General features: G+C 43.1%; 1 protein-coding gene across 6 annotated transcripts in view; it reads left to right on the top strand.

Annotated features, from left to right (window-relative positions):
* NECAB2 (N-terminal EF-hand calcium binding protein 2) overlaps positions 1 to 22843 on the top strand; it is a 381306-nt gene that overhangs the window by 44796 nt on the left and 313667 nt on the right. For 5 of the 6 annotated variants that reach the window (XM_061594438.1, XM_061594443.1, XM_061594439.1 and 2 more), the window contains exon 2: positions 15352 to 15516. The exons of the other annotated variant lie outside the window; for it this stretch is intronic. The gene's annotated coding sequence lies outside the window, so the exon portion shown is untranslated. The remainder of the gene's footprint in view (positions 1 to 15351; positions 15517 to 22843) is intronic. 6 annotated transcript variants of the gene reach the window in all.

Genomic DNA, 22843 nt, shown 5'->3' with positions numbered 1-22843 from the left:
TCCTGAGGAAAAAAAATCAGACTTCGCCGAATCTCGCTGGCAGCTATTAACAAAGATGATTACTGAAAACCAAGAACGTCAGTTCTGGTCCATAGTAAAGTTGGGACTAGGCCTTAGCAACACCCCCAAGCTGGTTTTGATTCCGATCTCAACCTGGCATGCTCATTTTTCACACCTCTATTCCTCAACTATGTCTCTACATAGTACTCTATCCACCTCGGATATAATGAACATGCCGCCATGGCCCCCAGTCTCTTCCCAAGAAACTAAACTTCTGATCGATTCACTTAAAAACGGGAAATCTCCAGGAGAGGATTTCCTTTTACTAGAAGTCATTAAACAATTTCCTGATTGGTGGGCCCCCTTCCTGGCCCGTCTATTCACCAGAATAAATGACTCTGGCATCATCCCCGACGGCTGGAGATGTAATATAATTATCCCCATTCATAAAAAGGGTGACCTCTCCAACCCCGCCAATTTTCGACCAATCAGCCTGTTGAACGTTGTCTCCAAACTATACGCCAAATTTCTCCTTAAACTAGAAGTTTGGGTCCAGGCACAGCAGATTTTATACCCTGAGCAAGTTGGTTTTCGTAAAGGCTCCTCGCCAATCGACCATAGCTTAACACTCCATTTTTTGGCAAAACAATCTATCGCCGGCCCTACTCGACATTTGTATGCTGCATTCGTTGATTTGGCCGCAGCGTTTGACTCGATTGACAGGAACACTTTATGGTATAAATTGTATGATCTGAACATCGATCCCCGCCTATTACATCTTATTCGCACTTTATACACCAACACCTTTGCTTTAGTAAGAGCTCCTTATTCTGGAGCCCTCTCTGACCCGATACCGGTGGAAAGAGGCGTCAAACAAGGATGCCTCTTAGCCCCCCTGCTTTTTAATTTGTTTTTAAATGATATCATTCCCTTTTTATCCGGTCCCCAATTTTTTCCCCCCTCTATTGGCCAAAGGAAAGTGTCGACCCTTCTCTATGCCAATGATATGGTTCTCCTTTCCTTAGTTCCAATTGGACTCAGAAAGATGTTGAGATCCTTACAGTCCTATTGTTCTAAGGAAAAACGTAACATTAACTATGCCAAAACCAAAGTCCTAGTTTTTGGGAAAAGGACACCGTTGGCATATAGCTGATCATCAGTTAGAACAACCTCGTGAATTTAAGTACTTGGGTATTTATTTCTCAGATACCCTTTCCTGGCAATACCATCGACAATATATCAAATCGCTTGCGGTTAAGACAGCTGGGACAATCTTAAAATTTTCTCGATCTGCCGGGGGCGGTCAGATCCACCCCACTCTAAAAAATTTTAAAGCAAAGGTGATCCCACAAATCCTATATGGGGTAGCCGCCTGGGGTTGGGATCATAACATTGTAACAGCCCTGGAAACTATACAAAATACCTTTCTCAGGCGCCTGCTATCTCTCCCGGTGGGAACCTCTGCAGCGATGACACGAGCTGAGACGGGCTCCCCGCCGCTCTCGGCCTATATTCACTTCACCCTCTTGAAATTTCTGAGATCTTTCAATGTGTCCCAGCCCAGGACATTATTACAACTATGTTTTGACCATCCTTTCGCCACCATTTTATGGCGTTCTAAATTAAATAAATTGTTATCAGTCTACCATCTTCCAGTACAGGACTTTAACGCAATGTTAAATAACAAATCTCTACGCGAACATATATTTCTTCACTCTAAGGATCTAGACAGGCTATCCATCATCAACTCAAAGATATCTCCCTGGTTTTGGCGATTTAAGCTCGCCTCCCAATGTTCTAACTATCTTATTCAAACCATTCCCCTCGCACTCAGACGGGCCTTTACAGCCCTACGCTTTTTCTCCCTTCCAAACGCCGATAGGGAAGGTCGATTAGCTGGCGTCCCCAAGGATCAAAGGAACTGCCCTTGCGGCTCTCCCTCGGCAGAAGACCTTCCCCATGTTTTCCTTTATTGCCCAATTTATGCCCACCCTAGAATTAGATTTCTGAAGAAATTGTTAGAAATCCCTCAGCTTTATTCACTCGACGCCAAAATCATCTTTTTAATGTCTGACTACAATTTGGAAGTAACCCATAATGTAGCTCTCTTTGTAATAGCAGCAAGAAAACTTAGGGCCAATTATATTGCCCTACGAGATACTACTTAGGTAATTTCCCCTGCATAGGGAATCCCCCCCAAATGTATCTTTTAAATGTTTATACTTGACTATGAATTACTGTATGTACATTGTTTTTAATTGTGTTGGCCTTCGGCCCTACAAACAAATAAATGAAATGAAATGAAATTTTACATGCAAAGATCTGAGTAGTGGCCTCTGCCTCCCTCCCTTACCAGTAGAGAGACCACCATTGCTATAAAAAGAATTATTCTACTACCTCTGTATGCGTGTGTTTATTTTTAATGTTGTTTTAGGCTATTTAGATGTGCAGCAGCCAAGGCCAGCACCTTGTAGACTTTTTTTAAAAAAATAACTGAAATGTAACTGTAGTGATTACTTTTGAGAAAAAGTAAAGTAATCAGTTACTTTCAGAGCAATTGTAATTGTAACGGCAATTACTACTCTTTTGGGCCATGTAACTGTAACTGATTACTTTTTAAAAGTAATCTTCCAAGCTCTGGCTTACATACTTCAAATACATTTTAATGTGTTATGATTATAAATAAAATCAACTTCAGTGATGTGTTTCTGCCAGCATTTGAAGACACACACGATGGGCTTTGCTCCTGTGCGCTTTGCATATCAACCCCCTCCCTGCCACCCCTCAATCACCCCAGGTACCCCCAATCCCCTCACCAACCCTCCTGCAATATCCCCCAGTGCCTCCAGGAGTTGGCATGTGTTGGCCTCCATGAGCCTGCTCGTGCTCCTCTGCCTCTTGCCTCGCCTGTTCCTCTGCTGCCGCCACCTCCCACACCACCGCGATAAACCACCCTGGATAAACAGCACTGCTGTTCAGTGCACCTAGACTACACCCACTCAGGCTGCCGCTGCCCCGTGCCACCTCCTTCCCTGGACAAACTCTGCCACACAGCACACTAAGGCCACACACTGGCCTTCTGCCCAGGCTGCTGCTGCTGCGTAGACGCAGCCCTGACCAAGCCACCCTCTTGCTTGCCCACCTACTTGCCAAGGCTGCCACCACTGCCTTGCCTGCTTGCTGAGGCAGGTGGTGGCAGGGGGAGCAAACGGTGTGCAGGCGAGGGGGCTGGAGGTGTTAATGCTGCAATTTGTAGCGCCACCTGCATGTGGTGCTGCAAACTGCAATGTGATACAGTGCTTATATTTTTATTCTGATTGTGTGTACACACACAAACAGTGCTTGCTTTCCTTCTCCACCCTGCCACCTAATTCCCTTTAGAGCTTACCAAAATCCATTTACGATTCTCCCCCATTTCTCCTCTCCCCCCCCCATGCTGGAAGTGCAAAGAAATGCCAACCCCCCCTCCCCCAGGCCTTGCCAAACTTCCCCTCCCCTTAGACCTGGCTAAGCCACTTCTTTCTACAGGTCGCCACGCAAGGCGGGCAGCAAGGTGGGTGGCTTACTCCCTCCGCTATTGAATATAACATACAGTAGTCATGGCTAGGGATGGAAAGATCTGTCAGTTTCAGTTCTCCGTTTCTCACTTTTCTAATGTCAAATTCAGTTCTCTACATTTCTGCAGCAATCTGTGAACTTTTCTTAAAATCCTCATGAAAGCTCTCCACCATTTTAGTGCGAATTTTTCCAAATAAGCACATTTTTGTAAGCAGTTTTGACAAAGGTACAAAGGTACACGTTTTTTGCAAGCCATTTCTTATCACATGTCTTTTTTGCAGGTTATTTTCACTCGTACATTCACTTTTATGCACACTTCCCCCTAATATATGCATTTTTGTAAATATAGTTTAGTTGGCGAGCTGCATCCCAAAATTCAGATAAATGTGAATTTCGAAGGGTGGCTGTGTTTCGGTTCTCATATTGTTTCAGAAAGTGCAAATTTGATAAATTCTGCTTGAAATGCAAACTGAATCGAAATTCTCACCCATCCCTAGTCATGGCTAGTGGTCTCTGATAGCCTTCTTCATAGACATGAATTTGTCTAACCCCCTTTTGAAGCTATCCAAGCTGCTGGCCATCATTATATCCTGCGGCAGCTCATTTCAGTTTAAAGATTTGCATGGCAGAGAGAGACAGAGACCTTTCTCTTCACTTTCTCCACACCATGCACCATATATAAAACTCTACCATGTCCTAATTACTTGTGTGTGTGCACGCATGCGCGCGGACCTTGGTTTATATCAGAGCTTGCAAAAGTTACTTTTTTTGAACTACAATTCCCATCAGCCCAATCCAGTGGCCATGCTGGCTGGGGCTGATGGGAGTTGTAGTTCAACAAAGTAACTTTTCCAAGCTCTGTTTTTTATCATATGTTACGGGCTACAATTAAGGGCCGTAGCTCAGTGGCAGAACGCCTGATTTGCATGCAGAAGTTCCCAGGTTCAATCTCCAGCATCTTTAGGTAGGGCTGGAAGAGGTCTCCGCCTGAAACCCTAGAAAACTGCTTACCAGCCAGTATGGACAGCACAGCTTGAAGAACTAATGATCTGAGTCCATATAAGGCAAGTTCCTAAAACTCAGGGACTTCCCCCCCCCCACCTGCCATTTGGCACTCTTTTCCCCTTGGCAAATTGCATCCTTCCCGAGGCCCTTCAGTAAACTGTACTGCCTGCCAAGGATGTTTATCAGAACAACAGGCACGATGTGATGAGTACAACCTGTACACTTCTCATTTTGGCTTAAGTGGATTCACTTCAGGGTTATTTTAATTCCTTTACACATGTTAAGCCAAGTGTCTCTAAACCAACCTGTAATTATCTTAAACCTGAGCGGTTGTTTGTTGCATCTGTTGATCTCCTTAAGCAAAAAACACCCACAGCCAAGAAACTTGTGTACGTTTGTGCCCATAGCATCTTCTGGTGTAGTTTTACCACCCATGTTGTTAGGTCAGATTCCCCCCCCCCACATTGGCAATGCTCCTTGTACAAGGTGATAATAGCAAATCCATGCAAGTCTTTGCAGACACATGCAGATGTTTTGCAAAGTAACTCACCAATGCAGTAAGCCACTGGGGTGGGAGATTAATCTTTGAACTAAGTTTAAGGCATTCTGAAACCCAGTTCTGAATCTTTGAATGTGGCTTAATCTTAACTCGGCAGTGGTAAACGGTTACAACAGGCTGATTTCCATGCACACACATTTTTTATATAACTAGTGCCAACAATGGTTCATTACCATCTGCCCTGCAGAGTATTACAACATAGGAAGCTGCCCATTACTGAGTCAGACCAATGGTCCATCTAGTTGAGTGTTTACACCGACTGGCAGTGGCTCTCTAGGATTTAAGGCGGGACCCTTTTCCAATTCTACCTAGAGATGCTGGGGGTTGAATCTTGGACTTTCTGCATGCAAACCAAATGCTCTGGCACTGAGCTACAGCCTTTGTTTTGTTTGTCAGTGGCCATTACAATGTGAATGCAGGCCACTGTGTGTGTATACACACATCAAAAAACAGCGGAACTAATACAACAGGGATGAAAATGGACTGCCTTCAAGTCAATCCTGACTTATGGCTACCCTATAGGGATTTCATGGTAAGCGGTATTCAGAGGGGGTTGACCATTGCCTCGCTCTGAGGCTAGTCCTCCCCAGCTGGCTAGGGCCTGCTCAGCTTGCCACAGCTGCACAAGCCAGCCCCTTCCTTGTCCGCAACTGCCAGCTGGAGGGCAACTGGGCTCCTTGGGACTATGCAGCTTGCCCACGGCTGCACAGATGGCAGGGCACGTAACCTCTGAGCCACTCACTGTGGGGTGATCTTTATTTGGCCCTTGACACCCAGGAGACATGAGCAGGGATATGAACTCTCAGACTCTGGACTCCCAGCCAGGCTCTTCTCCCCACTGTTCTATACCAGCTGTATTACAAGGATAAGACCCTAAAGATACAAATGAACAAAATTTAAAATCATGCAATTAACTTAAAAGCTCCATTTAACGTTTGACGCTAGTATGATTCAAAAAGGCTGCTCTTTCTTTACGGCAGCGAATGCAAATAAAGCTGCCCTATAGCTGACAAATTTATCTACATCAGCCAGCTACCATCTAATCTTAAAATCATGTGATTGACCTTCTAAGGAGGGTCCGAAAAGGGAGAAGCAATTTAACCCTTGGTGGATTATATAAAGGATTATATAACGCACAACATCTTCAATTGGACCTAATCCGCATACACAAAGACATTCTTTTACGGGCCTGTTAGAAAATTTCCCCATTTTGCATACTGCTGAGTAAAGGCTGATGAAGCCAGTAACTTGCTAATATTATGCATATGCCACGAGTCATAGCAGCACGGAAGTTTAGTTTAGCCTGCAGCTGCAAGGTCTATACGGAGAACATCTGGAAATTGATGTAGATGTTTACCAATGTTTGTGTTTGGAACATTCAAGTTCACCTGCAACCTTAATTTCCAAGAAGGCTTAGAAAGGACTTCAAGGAAACCCAACTGCCTGTCATCATGGACAGGTCTCTTAATCCACACACATCAACCTGGATTGCAGAAAACTGCATGGACACAAACTTAGAACTGTTCAGGTGGTAGAGGGAAGCTTCATCTTGGGGGCCATTCTCAGGCAGGTCTTCAACAACAAGTGTCAGTGTGGTGTAGTGGTTACGGTGTTGGACCACTATTTAACTACTAACCAAGGTTCAAATCCCCACTCATCCAAGAAGCTCACAATGTGATATTGAGCCAATCATGGTCTTACACACAGCCTTCCTTGCAGGGTTGTTGTGAGAATAAAATGGGGAGGAGGAGAGCCATGTACACCTCCTTGGAGGAATGGTTTAAAATAAATGTAGTAATTAATAAAACAATTCTGCTCGCCATGGTGAGTAAAGAATCACCCTCCTACAAGTGTGATGAATGACTACCCTTTCTTTCAACTTGGAAGCTGCAGAGGTGAGCAGGGATCATTGCCGCAAATGTGTAGTGACCCCTGGCTTTTCTCACTGGGGGCTTCCTTGGGGGGAAGTGGCAGCACAGTTGCCAAGCAGGGTCCTGGTGACAACAATTGTTTTTTGCTTGGCCAGCAAGACCATTCCAGAATGCTAGAGGCTTGTTCACATGCTGTTATTCCAAAGGGCTGCAGAAAGGGTGAAAACTGTTAAACCGGGCATAACATTCCACTTCCTGAGAATTTTGGCTTTTAATTTTTAAAAGAATAAGTTTTCAGCCCTACGAAGATACTCTTGCAAGTGCTAAAATCTTACAGTCTCAAAAGCCAGAGAAGCGGCTGAGCAATAACATAATAGTGGTGGTGGATGACGTTTCAGTGCTCTGCCAGCCTCCTCCTGCACAGCTAGCAAGTGAAATTTGCTATCGGTCAAATCAGAACATGAATTGCTTTTCCAAGGTCAAATGTAAAACATACTTCACCTCTGAAATCCAATTTAATCCCATTTAAGGATGGTGGGAGGGTTCACTCAGTTTGAAATTAATCAAGACGAACATAAGATTTAAGTACCAACTTGCAAAGTTTATTATTGTTATTGTTATTGTTGTTGTTGTTGTTGTCGTTGTCATTATCATTATTATCATTTTTATTAAATTTCATATCCCTCCCTACCTCCAAAAGAGAGCCCAGGGTAGCAAACAAATTATAAAGCACTAAAGGCATCTTAAAACAAAACAAAAACTTAAAAATCTCTCGATACGAACCTACCCGTTCACTTCTTTCAGAATCTAAGGCCCTCCTCCGGGTACCAACCCATCGGGAAGCCCGGAGGGTGGTTACTAGATCTAGGGCCTTTTCTGTGGTGGCCCCTGAGTTGTGGAACAGCCTCCCCGAAGAGGTACACCTGGCGCCTACACTTCTATCTTTTTGGCGCCAGGTAAAGACCTTTTTATGCTCCCAGGCATTTTAATTTTCTTAACCATTTTAATCTTTTAATCCGTATTTTTTAATTTTTGTCGTATTGTGTTTTTGTAGTGTTTTTTGTTGTTTGTTTGTATATGTTTTTATGATTTTTATTATGATATATTGTATTTTATCTTGTTTGTTCACCGCCCTGAGAGCTATTCTGCTAAGGGCGGTATATAAATTGAAATAAATAAATAAAATAAATAAATAAAAACAAAAATCTTTAAATTCGCAATTCCAATACAGATGCCAACTGAGAAAGTTTATCTTAAAAGGCTTGTTGAAAGAGGAAGGTCTTCAATAAATGCTGAAAAGACAACAGTAGTTATTTTATGACTAAATTTTATTAAAATGTATGAATTGAACCTAATCAAATTAAGAAAATTCACTAATAGGCAAAAAGTTGCTGTTTAAGAACATACCTATAGCCAACATATATTTCTATCAAACTTTAAAAAGCAGGGAAATTGGGCAGCTAGAGTGAATGCACCAGGGGAGCAGGAGACCTGACCTCTGAGATATTGTACTGCCCTACAAATTGGTCAAAATGCAAACACAATTTGGGTTGGTCTTTCACAGTCCAATCTACTTCCTGTGTAGCTTGGAAGAATTTGGTAACATGTGCCTAGTTGATTAGATCGCTGTTGACTGATGTACTTTGTTACCTATATCTTTACATGGTATCTTTACATATACTAGCAGTAAGAAAGCTATAGGCTATTTTTTTCTCCCTCCCCTCAAACAGTGTCAGCTGCCAAGGGGATTTTTTAATTTGGGAATGTTACCATTTTAAGTGTTAAGAACTTGCATTTTCAAAAATTATATGTTTAACTTCCTACTTAACTTTCTTCTTTGTTTATTTTTATATATATTTATAAACAACCAACTCATTTATCATGGGGGTGTATAATAAAAACACTATTTAAAACAGGGATGGGGAAGCTGAGACCTGTGGGCTTAATGTGGCCCTCCATGCCTCGCTGTCTGGCCCTCAGAACTCTTCCCAGGCCACACCCCCTTTCCCCAGGCCACACCCCTCACTGGTTCTGCTTTACACCTTGAGTGTTCTTTCCTGGTTGGACTGTGCCCTTGAACTCTAATAATGCCTCATTTACTGGAATGTAGGTTAGTGTGAATGTGTGTAGAAAAAAAAGAATGATCTTTTACCTTATACAAAGGAAAAATGGCAATCTATGTTGATGATATAGAGTGTTTTTCCAGCTTTTCAAGCTATATCTGAGAAAGCAGCAAAAGTTATTGCCTGCATTCCCATTATTTAGGCAACTTGCAATTTGCTAATAACTTCCTAGAGTTGGATCGAGACTAAACTAGATGAACTTTGGTCCCATTGAAATCAAGGGGATCAATTAGTCATGACTTCACTTCTGAATGACATCAATAGGAAGTAAATTCAACAAAGGCTATGATCCTAACCCCATTTGTCTGGGAGTAAGCGCCATTAAATACAATAGGATTTACTTCTGAGTAGACATGGTTAGGATTAGACTGTAAATTAGTATGGATCCAACCCATAGATTATGAGTGGTATTCAACTGAGTCCTACTCAGAGCAGACCCACTGAAATTAATGAATTTAATTTAGTCCTACTCAGAACAGACCCACTGAAGGCAATAGTCATGGCTAAGTTAAGTTCATTAATTTCAATGGGTCTACTCTGAGTAGGGCTAAAATTAGACAACACCTTATAAGTTGTATCTAATGTTAGTTCTGAGTAGATCCATTGAAATTAATGGACATGATTAACTTAGGCCCATTCATTTAAGTGGGTCTATGCTGAGTAGAACTTAACTGAATACAATCCAATAGCATAACAGCATTTGTTATCCTGTCCTTATCTCAGGAGTACCTGCTGAAAACATGAGCTTGCAGCATTTTGAACATCCACTAGATGTCAGCATGCTTATGCAGTATATCAGACCCAACTAAGCCATGCAAACTACTGTTGAGTGGATGGTTGCTCATAGCATTTTAGATGTTTTCTGCATAATGCACAGTAGAACAGTGGTAAATCTTTCTTGCTGTAAGTCGCTTTGAGTTCTACTGCTGAAAAAAGCGACTAGCAAATGCCAGGAATAAATAAAATAAATAATAAATACAATTCAGAAATGTAGGCTCCCGTCATCATAGTTACACCACACACCCTCTTCCACTTTCCCTCGTCCCCCTTGCCTTCCTTGTCATCTTACAAGTCCACATGCTGCTACAACAGAAATCCCTAGGAGCATGAGAGGGGAGGCTGTGTGTTAGCTACTGAGAAGAATCTTCTCAGTGACTGACTTACCTTCTTTCACTTCAATTGGCTCTAATCAGCATGGAAGGAAAAGGACTTTTCTCAGTAGCTAACACACTTCCTTTTTATGCTGATCGGTTCATACGTAGGGACCTGGCTTGGACCCTGCTCCCCCCAAAAGTAACCCCCCCCACGTCCTTGGATGGCTACACCCCCAAGAAAGCATATTTCTTATCCTTTGTGTGTGATATTCTCTTTTCAGATCTAGAATCTGCCTTGACCCCACTGATTAAAACAACAAAGAAGCAAAACACAGTTAACGGGGGGAAATAGATATCAAGAACATTTAAAACAGGCCTATATCCTCACACTTAATAATGTAAAGATAGCTGGGAACAGTTTCTGTCAGCCATCAGATGTCTGGGTGAACAGAACAGGAGTTATGCAGCCACAAGTGTGGCTGTATACTGTAGTCAGCATGGATTTTTCGCATTCTGCAGTGTTAAATTGAAAATACCCCCATACCATTCTGATGCTTCCCATAAGCTCATTTCAAAACAAAACCTTACAAAACTTATAGTCCTGAACTCAGAAACACTTGCTTAACAACCCTCTAAATTTTCATGGTGATACACAAAACAGTCAGAGAGAATTGAGAGTTCAAAGTCTAAAAAGAGAGGGGGACAAACCAGATCCTTTTTGGCCTTTTTTTCTGTCAGAGTTCTCATAATCTGTTGAAATTAATTAAAAATCTGCCATGTTCACAGAGTACCTGTAATCCTGTTACTGACCTTGCCCCATACTCTGACCTTCATCTTCTGCAGTTTACAAGTTAAAAAAATGCCTGGCTGATTTTTAATTAATTTAAGAAATTTTGGCTTAAATGCAATGATAATGTCGGGCATGCTCAGTAAGAACCAACTGTCAGTGTTCTAAAAGCCAGACTTGCAGCTGCTTGGCTTGCCTAATCAGAGGGCCATACCCCCATCAGACTTTGATTTCATGTGAGACAGTCATGGCTTCCCCCAGAAAATCCTGGGATGTGCAGTTTGTGAAGGGTGCTAAGAGGAGACTCCTGTTCCCCTGACAGAGCTCCAGTGGCCAGAGTGGTTGAACAGTCAGCTGCTCTGATTGAAGCTCTGTGAGGGGAACAGGGCATCTCCTAGCAACTCTCAGCACCCTTCACTAACTACACTTCCCAGGATTCTTTGGGAGAAGCCATGACTATCTAAACTGAAATAAAGGTCTGGTGTGGATGTGATCAGGGACAGCTTTGGTTTAAATTGGGTGGGAGGCTACATGTGCCTGCTGTAGAATAAAAAGGTGGGGAAAACCCTGAAAAGCAATGATACTGTTCACAATGTTTTCCCTTTGGAAAGGAAAGGGGCTTCCCCTCTGCCCAGTGTCCACTCACCCAATCTTCTCCCCTCCCCTTCCTCCCTCCCCTCCCTGCCCCTCCCCTAGGTCAATTTCACCTATCCTAAGCATGATTGCAAGAGAGTAAATCCCACTGAACTCAAAAAGCATACAAATGATCAAACCTGCCCTCTCCTCCTCCTCCCTCCTACCCCCTCCCCTTGCCCCTCCCCTCTCCTTTCTTCACCCCTCTGCTCCCCTCCCCCATCCCCTTCCAAAAGGGTCAGATTTAAACTTCTTGTGGCCCTAAGCTATAACATGAGGCCCTTCCCTCTTCAAAAAATATTAAAATTTTAAAAGCAAAATATGGGCTGTACAATTAAATGGAATTTGATAGTCATGTAATATAGGTATTAAAAATGCAAGTTATATGTGTGCACATTCTTTATTTAGGAGTTTGTCAAACACATAACACAATTAAACAATATAATATAAGGTTATAATATATAAACTAGATATAACTTATATATACACGTGGGCTGTTTTCTGCAAGAATCCAAAAGGCCGCATTGTGTACGACATTCTGTAGAATTGTTTACCATTTACTGTTATCGGCAAGTGAGCCACAACAATAATATTCGATACCTACAAAAAATTATCTTCATTTTGTATGATGTTTATGGTTTCCCGGTGGTAATGTTGTAAACGGGTTTCCCCCCCTTTTTTTCTTTCTAATGCTGGGCCCCTCGTAGTGTGAGGCCCTAAGCTGTAGCTTGTTTAGCTTGTACGTAAATCCAGCCCTACCTTCCAATCCCCTCCTTTACCCCCTTCCCCTCCCCTCTGCCCTCCCCCATGGTCAGTTTTACCTATCCTAGGACTATGACCTGGGACACCAGGGTTCAAATCCCCACACAGCCATGAAGCTCACTGGGTGACCTTGGGCCAGTCACTGCCTCTCACCCTCAGAGGGAGGCAATGGTAAACCACCTCTGAATACTGCTTACCATAAAAACCCTATTCATAGGGTTGCCATAAGTCAGAAATGAGTCGAAGGCAGTCCAATTCATTTTCAAGCATGATTGCATGGGAGTAAATGCCATTGAACTCAATAAGCAGGAAAATGATCAAACCTGTCCTCCTGTCCTCCTCCCTCCCACCACCTCCCTTTTGCCCCTTCCAATTCCCCCCTTCCCCCTTCCACTCCTTCTGCTCCCCTCTCCCCCCTTCTTCCTTCCCTCTACTCTCCCCTCCCCCTCCTCCTCCCCCATGGTCAGTTTTACCTATCCTAGTTAAACTGGGCATAACATTCCACATGTTACCAAATTCTTCCAAGGTACACAGGAAGTGGATTGGACTGTGAAAGACCAACCCAAATTGTGTCTGCATTTTGACAAATTTGTAGGGCAGTACAATATGTCAGAGAAGAGGTCAGGTCTCCTGCTCCCCTGGTGCATTCACTATAGCTGCCCAATTTCCCTGCTTTTTAAAGTTTGATAGAAATATCTGTTGGCTATAAGTTCATTCTTAAACCTCAAGGTTTTTTGCCTATTAATGAATGTTTTTTAATTCCTCCTGAATGTTAACGGCGGAGACCACTGGGGACGGTGTTCTGCAAAGGGTGACCAGCCACCGAGATGGCATGTTGTGGGTCAGCAGCACCAACCAGATCTTCCCTGCTATTTTTGGGCCCAAGATGGTTGATATGGGTGGAAGCAATTTTTTAGGTACCTGGGTCCCAATGCAGCCTGTAAGGGAATGCTCAACAGTGTGTTCATTCACAGCAGTCTGCACAAAGGACTGTACCCAATGTTAGTCCTACTCAGAGCAGACCTGTTAAAATTAGGGGGCATGCCTAGCTTAAGACCATTAATTTCACTGTGTCTTCTCTGCAGTAGTATAGTGGCAAATTCAGACATGCAGGTCCCTTCATGTTAGTCATAGCCATGCCCCCCCCTTTTTTGCTGCTGGGTTGAGAATGAGATCCTTGTTAATGCCTTCTCCCACAACAATAGTTGTCCTATTGTGAATGAGATCCTTGTTAATGCCTTCTCCCACAACAACAGATATCCTTAGGAGCCTAAGTCTGAAAGGGGAGAGTGTTAGCTGCTGAGAAGAGTCTTCTCAGTGGCTGACTCACCTCCTTTCACTCTGATTGACTCCAGTCATCAGGAAAGGACAAGAAAGCATGTTGGAACACTCTTCTCAGTGGCTGGCACACTCCCCTTTCATTCTGATTGTCTCATAGGATGCTGAAGACATAGAGACCCTGCTGGGACCCTGCTCCCTAAAAAGTAAAGGGAGACCCCCTGAGACCACAGACAACTACACCCTGCTTCTCTGAGCAGGACTAGATATAACCAGCCTTTCCCAACCTTTGAGTCCCCAGATGTTGCTGGACTACAGTTCCCATCATTCCTGACAACTGGCCATGCTGGCTGGGGCTGATGGGAGTTGTAGTCCAGCGACATCTAGGGACCCAAAGGTTGGGAAAGGCTGACAACTCATTGTCCAGACAAAATCAGTGGATGAAGAGCATATCATTAGTTCCACAACAATGGCCAACTGATTTGGAACCTCCAAATCCAAAGAGACATTTGACTTGGAAAACTTTGTCAACATTCCTAGTGTACAGCCACTTGCATACATGAAGCGACCTTTGCAGAGCAAGCACCATGTGTGTCCAAAATGGCGACTCAAATCCAGAGGAAGTTGGTTGTGCGGAAATCCCACAGAAATCAATAGCTGTGACCAACTTGGGTCCCGATATGGGTTTTCTTATGAGATTTCTGTGAGCAAGGCTCTTGACGCAGTTTATTATGAGGCGACGCCTGGATTTGGGACAGGAGTGTTGACAGCCTGTGATATTTCTGGTGATGCGTCTCCATGGTCAGAGGAGATGACTTATCTAGGTTTCCTTCCCTAGCCAGATGTCAGCAGTGGAGTCTGGACCAGTAGGGCAAGTGGCGTACTGTCCCACCAACCTTGGTCTGCCTTCAGCCAGCTCCCACCTGCCTGCCTTCTTACTTAAAACAAGCCCAGGGGGAGGCCTTGGCTATCAACTCCCTCCTCCTTAGTTTCAGCATTGCCCTTGTGGAACTCAGCAGAGAGGAAGATAGGGACAAAGCTAGAATTAATCCGCTCCATCTCTCATTGCCTTTGACTCCACTTATGGTTGGGCCCTCTGCCTTCTGCCCCACCGGTCCCAATGGGCACCAGCCACCACTGGCTGCCAGTGTGTGAAAAGAGCATTAGAAGAGCCCTGCTGGATCAGGCCAAAGGCCCTCCTAGTCCAGAGCCCTGTTCTCACAGTAGCCAGCCAGAGGCCTCTGGGAAGCCCCAAAGCAGGACCTGAATGCAACTCCATCCTCCCCACTTTTTGATTCCCAGCAGCTGGCATCGAGGTATACTGCCTCCGACAGCAGAGGGATAACACTACAAGTTGCAGTTTGAGTGTGATCAAGACGGAAACACGGTTTCAACTCTGTATGCATTTTAGGGTGCTGGGTGTCTTCCTAGAGATCTAATGTGGAAGTGTTCATCTCTCTGTTCCAGAAAGTTTTCTGTTGGATCATGGAGCTCAAGGACAGCTTTTCCTTTAACAATGGAGCAGTTCAGATCGAGAGCTTCTATAGGAGCTAGAGGCTCCACCCCTTCATGGCTCTCAACCAGGCCCTCATCCAGGCATCTTGAGTATCCTCGTGGGCACCTGGGCAGCCCTGGAGCAAATGCTTAACTAGCCATTTCTTTTGTTCTGGTTGCTCTGCAGGTAGTTGAAGAAGTGACCAGGAACCCAGGCAGTTGGTTGGAGACATCTGGGCAGGATTGTCTGGATCCAGTGGATCTTTAGTGCTTTTTGTCCAAGGAGATCCCAGGTTCCAGATCTGAGCAAGACATGGTGAAGAAGACAGTTTTATTTCAGTAGGCATTTTAAGTAAGTTTTCTGAATTTATGGTTAATTTTAACTTATTTTATGCAGTATCCTTATTATTATTATTACTGCTATTGCTACTACAACATTCATATCTCACCTTTCTTCCAAGGAGCTAAAGGATGCAAATATTGTTCTCCCTTTATCCATTTTGTCCTCGCAATAACCCTGTGAGGTAGGTTAGGCTGAGAGACAGTGACTGAGCTTCATGGCCAAGTGGAGATTTGAACCCTGGTTTCCAAAGTCCCAGTCCAACACTCTAACCACTACACCACACTTGTGCCTCCACTGTACACTGCCTTGAAGCTGCACTACTAAGCGGTATATACATTGTTCAAATAAATTAGCAAACATCCAGGTGTTTGTTTATTGAGCTGTTGGAGTTTTAGGTTCCACCTCTGCTCAACCTGTATATTTGTAAACCAACTCCAACATTGCAACACATCATAAGGCTCTTTTAAAGGAAACCTGGAAGAGCACTGCAGCCTGGGACTTATCACCATTTGCAGAAGTGAGCAGAGCATAACAGTCCTTTTAACTTCAATGTGACTTTAGTGGGACACACTTTTAGGGGTTTGGTCTATTTTTAATAAATAAACCTGATGTCCATTTAATTGGAGACAGTGTTTTTTTTAGTCTGTCAGACATTAAACTAACTGAACATTGCAGCCCTACTTTTCATACACACCCTCAAAGAACAACAACATTTACCTAGAGTAGGCCCAGTTCCTTTGATCATGAATAATGAGGCTATGGTGCACTGCATAACATTTGTTCCAGATGTATGACTAGCAAAAATGTAATAACCTATGCAAAACTCTGTGCAAATTTGTTTAGCTTGCATAAACCAGACCAGGTCAAAAAACTTTGCCCCCGCTGTCCTTGGCATTAAACTGAGGTGACTGTGGTGTAGAATGTGGAATGCAAAATGTGTATAGTCTTGGCTGTGTTCAACTATGGTGTATGTATGATTTGCAGCCTAAGAGACTAAACTATGAACCAGGAACATAGAAAGCTGCCTTATACTGAGTCAGAGCATTGGTCCATCAAGCTCAGTATTGCCTTACCCTGTCAGTGGCTTTCCAAGGTTATTTATTTATTTATTTATTTATTTTCATTTCTAGACCGCCCATAGCTAATAGCTCTCTGGGCGGTGTACAAAACGAGATTAAAATACAATATAGAATAAAATCAGTAACAAAGGAACACATTAAACTAAAAACATTAAACATAAAGCATTAAACATTAAAATGCCTGGGAGTATAGCCAGGTCTTAACCTGGCGCCTAAAAGAAAGAACCGTAGGCGCCAGGCGTATTTCCTCCTGGAGGACATTCCAGGCCCTGCCTGGTAATGCCAGGTACTGAACCTGGGATCTTCTGCATGCAAAACAGATGCTCTACCACTGAGCTATGGCCCTTTCTCATGCTAGGAACACGGGAGGCTGCCTTATACCACGTCAGACCATTGGTCCATGTAGCTGATAGTCCCAGACCTACCTGGAAATGCTAAGGATTGAACCTGGGACCTTCTATATGCCAGGCAGATGCTCTACCACCCTTTCGGTAGGATGTCATTAATATTTGGCCAAGAGTACTCACAAAAGTGGGATCTACTTAAGTTAGGCTCTTCACAATTTTAGCAAAAACTGATGATAATTCCTAGATCCAGCTGCTAGGGAAGGGTGAGAATTTTGATTCAGTTTGCATTCAAGCAGAATTTATTAAATTCACAATTTCTGAAACAATATGAGAACTGAAACACAGCAAATTTGCATTTATTAGAATTATTAGATGCAGTTCGCCGACTAAACAACATTTGCAAAAATGCATATGTTAGGGGAAAGTGTGCATAAAAATGAATACATGAGTGAAAACAACAGGCAGAAAGGCATGAAATGATGAGAAACGGCTTGCAAAAATACCTTTGTCAAAACTGCCTACAAAAATGTGTTGATCTGGAGAAATTAGCACTAAAATGGTGGAGAATTTTCATGATTTTTTTTTTAAAAAATGGGCAGATCACTAGAAATGGAGAGAACTGAATTTAACATTGGAAAAATGAGAAAGTGAGAGAATTGAAACACAGATCTTTCCATCCTTACCAGCTGCACAGGGATAGGACAGAAAAGAAAAAGAAAAAGCTTCCCGTTATTACCCCTCTGCATTGTTTTTCACATAAGCACACTTCTATTTAAAACAATGCCACAATGGCTGTAGTGATTTTTCTCATAGGAACTGTAGGGGCCGGGCAGTCTTTGAGATCCTAAACCCCCTAGCAAGTCTAGAGTTTTTAAGAAAGATGTGGCCAGTTTAAATTCCCATCTTTCACTGGAATTTACTATGTTGAGGACTGCTTTATTCCTTTGTTGTTGTTATGTGCCTTCAAGTCAACTACTACCTATGTCGACCCCATGAATCAGTGACCTCCAATAGCATCTGTCGTGAACCACCCTGTTCAGATCTTGAAAGTTCAGGTCTGTGGCTTCCTTGATGGAATCAACTCATCTCTTGTTTGGCCTTCCTCTTTTTCTACTCCCTTCTGTTTTTACCAGCATTATGGTCTTCTCTAGTGAATCATGTCTTCTCATTATGTGTCCAAAGTATGATAACCTCAGTTTCATCATTTTAGCTTCTAGTGATAGTTCTGGTTTAATTTGTTCTAACATCCAATTATTTGCCTTTTTCACAGTCCATGGTATGCGCAAAGTTCTCCTCCAACACCACATTTCAAATGAGTGGATTTTTCTCTTATCCACTTTTTTCACTGTCCAACTTTCACATCCATACACAGAGATCGGGAATACCATGGTCTGAATGATCCTGACTTTAGTGTTCAATGACACATTTTTGCATTTGAGGACCTTTTCTAGTTCTCTCACAGTTGCCCTCCCCAATCTTAGCCTTCTTCTCATTTCTTAACTATTGTCTCCATTTTGGTTAATGACTGTGCCGAGGTATTGATAATCCTTGACAAGTTCATTGTCCTCCTTTAGTGAGAGCTTTTAGACTATTGTAGTTTAACAGAAATATTCTTAAGAAGCTCATACAGCACAGTCTCATGGATGAAATTTGCTCATCTACATCAATTGCAGAAGTGGCAAGAGGATTTAAAAACATCATCCTCGGTCTCAATAAGTAAAAAGAAAAGCTTTCCTTTGATATAGATTAGAAGTCAAGTCTATTTGGAGCTTTGGTTAATTCTGAAAAGCAGCAGCAGGAAGCCACAGTAGGGTTTTGTAATTAAATATAGTGAAGCAAAAATCCCAGGATTAATTGAGGATTCTAATTGGACTTTTCACATCTGCAGCTCTGATGTTATTTGGATTTTGTCTGCACAAAGAAAGGATGAATGTGGGAGGCTGTCTTGATCAAGGCTTCATTTCTGACATTACAGATGGAGGCATTCAAAACCACCTGAAAGACAACACACCTTAATGTGGAAGTCCCCAAATTCTGAATGCATGTTGGCTGGCTATAGGAGTAGATCTCCCAGCCCATATGAACGTTTCCACATCATTAAAACTATATTAAGAGGAGTTGCTTAAAATTAAATCTCCACGGGAACTCTGCAGGGCCTTCTCCATGGTGGCCCCAGCATTATGGAATTCCATGCCCTCAGCAGTGTTCCACTGGAGTTTGAGGTTCACAAGTCTCTTCTGGGCAGATGAAGTCAGGCAGGGTTAGACCAAATCAGGCACTGTTTGGTCATATCAGATGAGATCAAGTCTCTCTAAGCAGAGATTTGTGGAGTCAAAACCATGGATAGCAACCAGGTCCTGGTGGCTGGGGTTTTCCCCTTTCCATTTCAGCTATGGAAGGATGTTGCTGTAGCAGACAACTAAAGACTTACGTAGGCTGACAAGGCCTCTATGTGTAGCTGGCAACACACCTCTATGGAGGAGCCAGTTGTGTTTTTAAGGAGTTTTGGTTGATTCTGTATTTGTGGCTTCTGGGAGGATGGGGATGCTGTTGGGGACATGTCTTCTGAGTCAGTGGATGATATTAGGACTGCATCCTCCAATAAGGAAAGCATTGCAGAAGATGCCAAAGTTTCTCCTTTGGGCGGTGCAGCCTGTACCTTGTTTTCTGAGTAGTCCTCAAGGCATGTGTGACATAAGGACATAGGAAGCTGCCATATAATGAGTCAAACCACCAATCCATCTAGTTCAGTATTGTCAAAACTGACTTGCAGACACTCTCCCAGTCCTACCTGAAGATACTCGAGATTGAACCTAAAACCTTCTCCATGCAAGGCAGATGTTCTACCACTGAGCGATGGCCTTTTTGCCAAAAGTTCAAGGACCCCACAGTTCAGGGGTCATTGATCCCCTCAAAGCCTGTCTTTTAAGGAGTATGGTGAAGCTTTAGACGTAAGACTTTTGGTAATGCCTATATGGGTAATGTGTTTTGATAAGTGACAGGGGTTTTTTTCTATCTTTTTTCCTATTGGTGTGGGAGGAAAGGGTTAACCCCATGCTGCAGCCCTGATCAATATCATTCCCTGATCAAAGTTGTCCCATTGCTGCTTTTTGAAAAAGAAAAAGACATTGGGAGATCCAACTATGGACATCCTCTGTCATGTTTAGTGCAGCTCTAACATGAATCTCATTTTCATAGCCACTCTCCGTACACATTTTCCCATCTGATCAGAAAGCATGGTGACTGTGTTTGATCTGCTTTCATTCTGGGTCTAAGAGGTTCGTGCAAAACCTTTACTTATTGGTAACAGATCGTTTGTATTCACCTTCTGTTTATATTAGCAGTTGGGAACCTCAGGCGTGCAGGCCTGATTTGGCCCGCAAAGCCGTTTTTGGTAAACTGCGCCCACCTGTCAGGCACCTGATGTCATATGACATCAGGTGCAGAGATCTGTTATCTCCAATCTTACCGCTAAGATTGGAGCAAGGGATCTGTTATTTAATCTTAAATGCTAAGCATTAAAGTATTAAGATAAGAGATAAGCCTTTGCCTGCTTTTTGGAGGAAACTGTCAAAGGGGAGGGAACTTCTCTTATCTCTGCTCATTGTGCTCTGGAACCATAGCACTAAAATTAGAGATGGCCCCTGCCCAGTCTTTAAAAGGCAGGGGGGAAAGCATCAGTCCCAAAGAGTCTCTGCCTGCTTTTTAAAAAGCAGCAGGTAGGGGAAAATCTTCAGTCTGAATCCTGTGAGACCACAGCACCAAGATTGGAAATAAGTCTCTACTGCTGCCTTTTACCATTAGAGGCAGAGGCTTATGTTTGATCTTAGGGTCCCGTCCATATGACTGTATAATCTACAATGTTCTAGCTTTGTATCCTCTTTAATTCAGCGTCATCCATATGATGTTGCAAGCTAGTACAGATTTTTGCGTTCACAAATCCACATAGAAATACCACCAAAAAACTGATATGCTTTCCTAAACTGATAATCTGTCACATTAACATCCGTGCACTCGGATGCAATGCCACAAACTTTCTTGTAATATGCGGTCCATACACATTCTTCCATCATATGCCAAGCTTCTGGTCTTCTTCCCACCCAATAGGACATCCACAAACCTGCACATGCGTGGGAATTTTTTAAAAAAGATATACGTTTCTGCGGTCTTCCAAAAAAGTGTGCGAAAAGCAAGCAACCATTATGGACCAATCACTGAAAAGGGGTGGACTTAGGGGAGTGGCCAATGCTAAAGCTATTTAGACCCCCCAAAAAAGCCTACACGTATGGATGCTTGATGATCGGGTTTTTACAATAATCCGACCACAAACAGGACATGTGTTGATATTGAGGCCACCAACCAAATATGGAAAACGTGGATTTGGCGGTTAGGTATGGATGGGCCCTTAGTGTTGTGGTCCTCTAGCACTACAGTTGGAGATAAAAAAAATGCTGACTTCTTTGACAGTTTGCTAATATTAGAGATAAGCCTCTGCCGCCTCTTTGATAGGAAAGGCGGCAGCAGAGGCTTATCTCTGGTCCTAGCTCTGTGGAACTGCACCATTAAGATTGGAGATAAGCCTCTGCTGCTGCCTTTTACTATCGAAGAGCAGGCAGAGGCTTATCTCTGGTTTTAGTGGCATTCAAACAGCACTACAACTGGAGATTAAGCAGTGCCTGCTTCTATGGCCTGAACTTTGAAACAACTGACACTGTATGATGTCAGGTGATTGGCAGGTGGGGTGGCCTCAGTCACCTGTCAGAATGGCCTGCAGAGAGTGGGACAAAACCCCACCCCTGGTTTATATAGAACCACTTCCAGCAACCGTGGACCTGCAGGGCCAAAGAGCAGAAGGTTTAATAAGGAAAACCAGCCTGGCTAACACCAGATTATTTATTTTTGACATTTTTAATTGCCTCCTATGAAATGTTGCAAAGCAATTAAACAACAAAAACATCAATAATTAAAACATATAAAACCATAATAATAAAAACAATTTCATATATAAAAACAATTAAAAGTTTCATTTATAAAACAGTTTCTAGTCTGAAACAGATACAGACTGGGATTTATTACAATAAAGCCAGTTTTAATCTAAATGTTGCCTCTCCCCTGTTCCACCTGTTGGAAGATTGGAAACTTGCACTCGCTTCCCTTCAAACTCTTTGGTGTGAAAAATCTGTCTTCATAACTATCATTGCATGTTTGTTCTACTCAGAATGAAAATGAAATGGACTGCCTTCAAGTCGATCCCGACTTATGGCGACCCTATGAATAGGGTTTCCATGTTAAGCGGTATTCAGAGGAGGTGGTTTACCATTGCCTCCCTCTGAGGCTGAGAGGCAGTGAATGGCCAAGGTCACCCAGTGAGCTTCATGGTTGTGTGGCAATTCGATCCCTGGTCTCCCAGGTCGTAGTCCAACACTCTAACCACTACGCCACACTGGCTCTCTCTACTCAGAATAGAGCAGTGCAAATACTGGGGAATCTGCCCTCCAGGGATGAAGCTAAGGAAAAAGTCAGCATACAGGCCAGATCAACAATTTCACTGAAATTCTAAAGATCTATTCTACTGTATTCAGCCTCCTTTTCTGGTAAACGAAGACTTAGCATCATCGTATCAAGCACATCAGTTACAGAGTGTTGCCATGTTAAGTTTTCATTCCGTAAGCAGCATTACAGCCATCCAGATAATTAGACCAGCATTCCCTGGTGGCAGAAGGAAGCTCTTTATCATAGCCTTGCAACACATGCAGATGGCTTGGCGTATTTTTTCTGTAACAGCCTCACTAATGATAACTTACACTGACTGAGGTCGTCTTGCCATGGGCAGCAATTCTGCAAGACCAGATGAAACCCTATTGGCTACTCAGGTCATCTGATCTTGCTGCATTCAGTCAAGAGGGAGGG

This window comes from Rhineura floridana, chromosome 13, assembly GCF_030035675.1.
Source record: "Rhineura floridana isolate rRhiFlo1 chromosome 13, rRhiFlo1.hap2, whole genome shotgun sequence".
Classification (NCBI taxonomy): Eukaryota; Metazoa; Chordata; class Lepidosauria; order Squamata; family Rhineuridae; genus Rhineura; species Rhineura floridana.
Note: the sequence above shows the minus strand (reverse complement) of the source record. Positions and strands in the feature narration are given on the sequence as shown.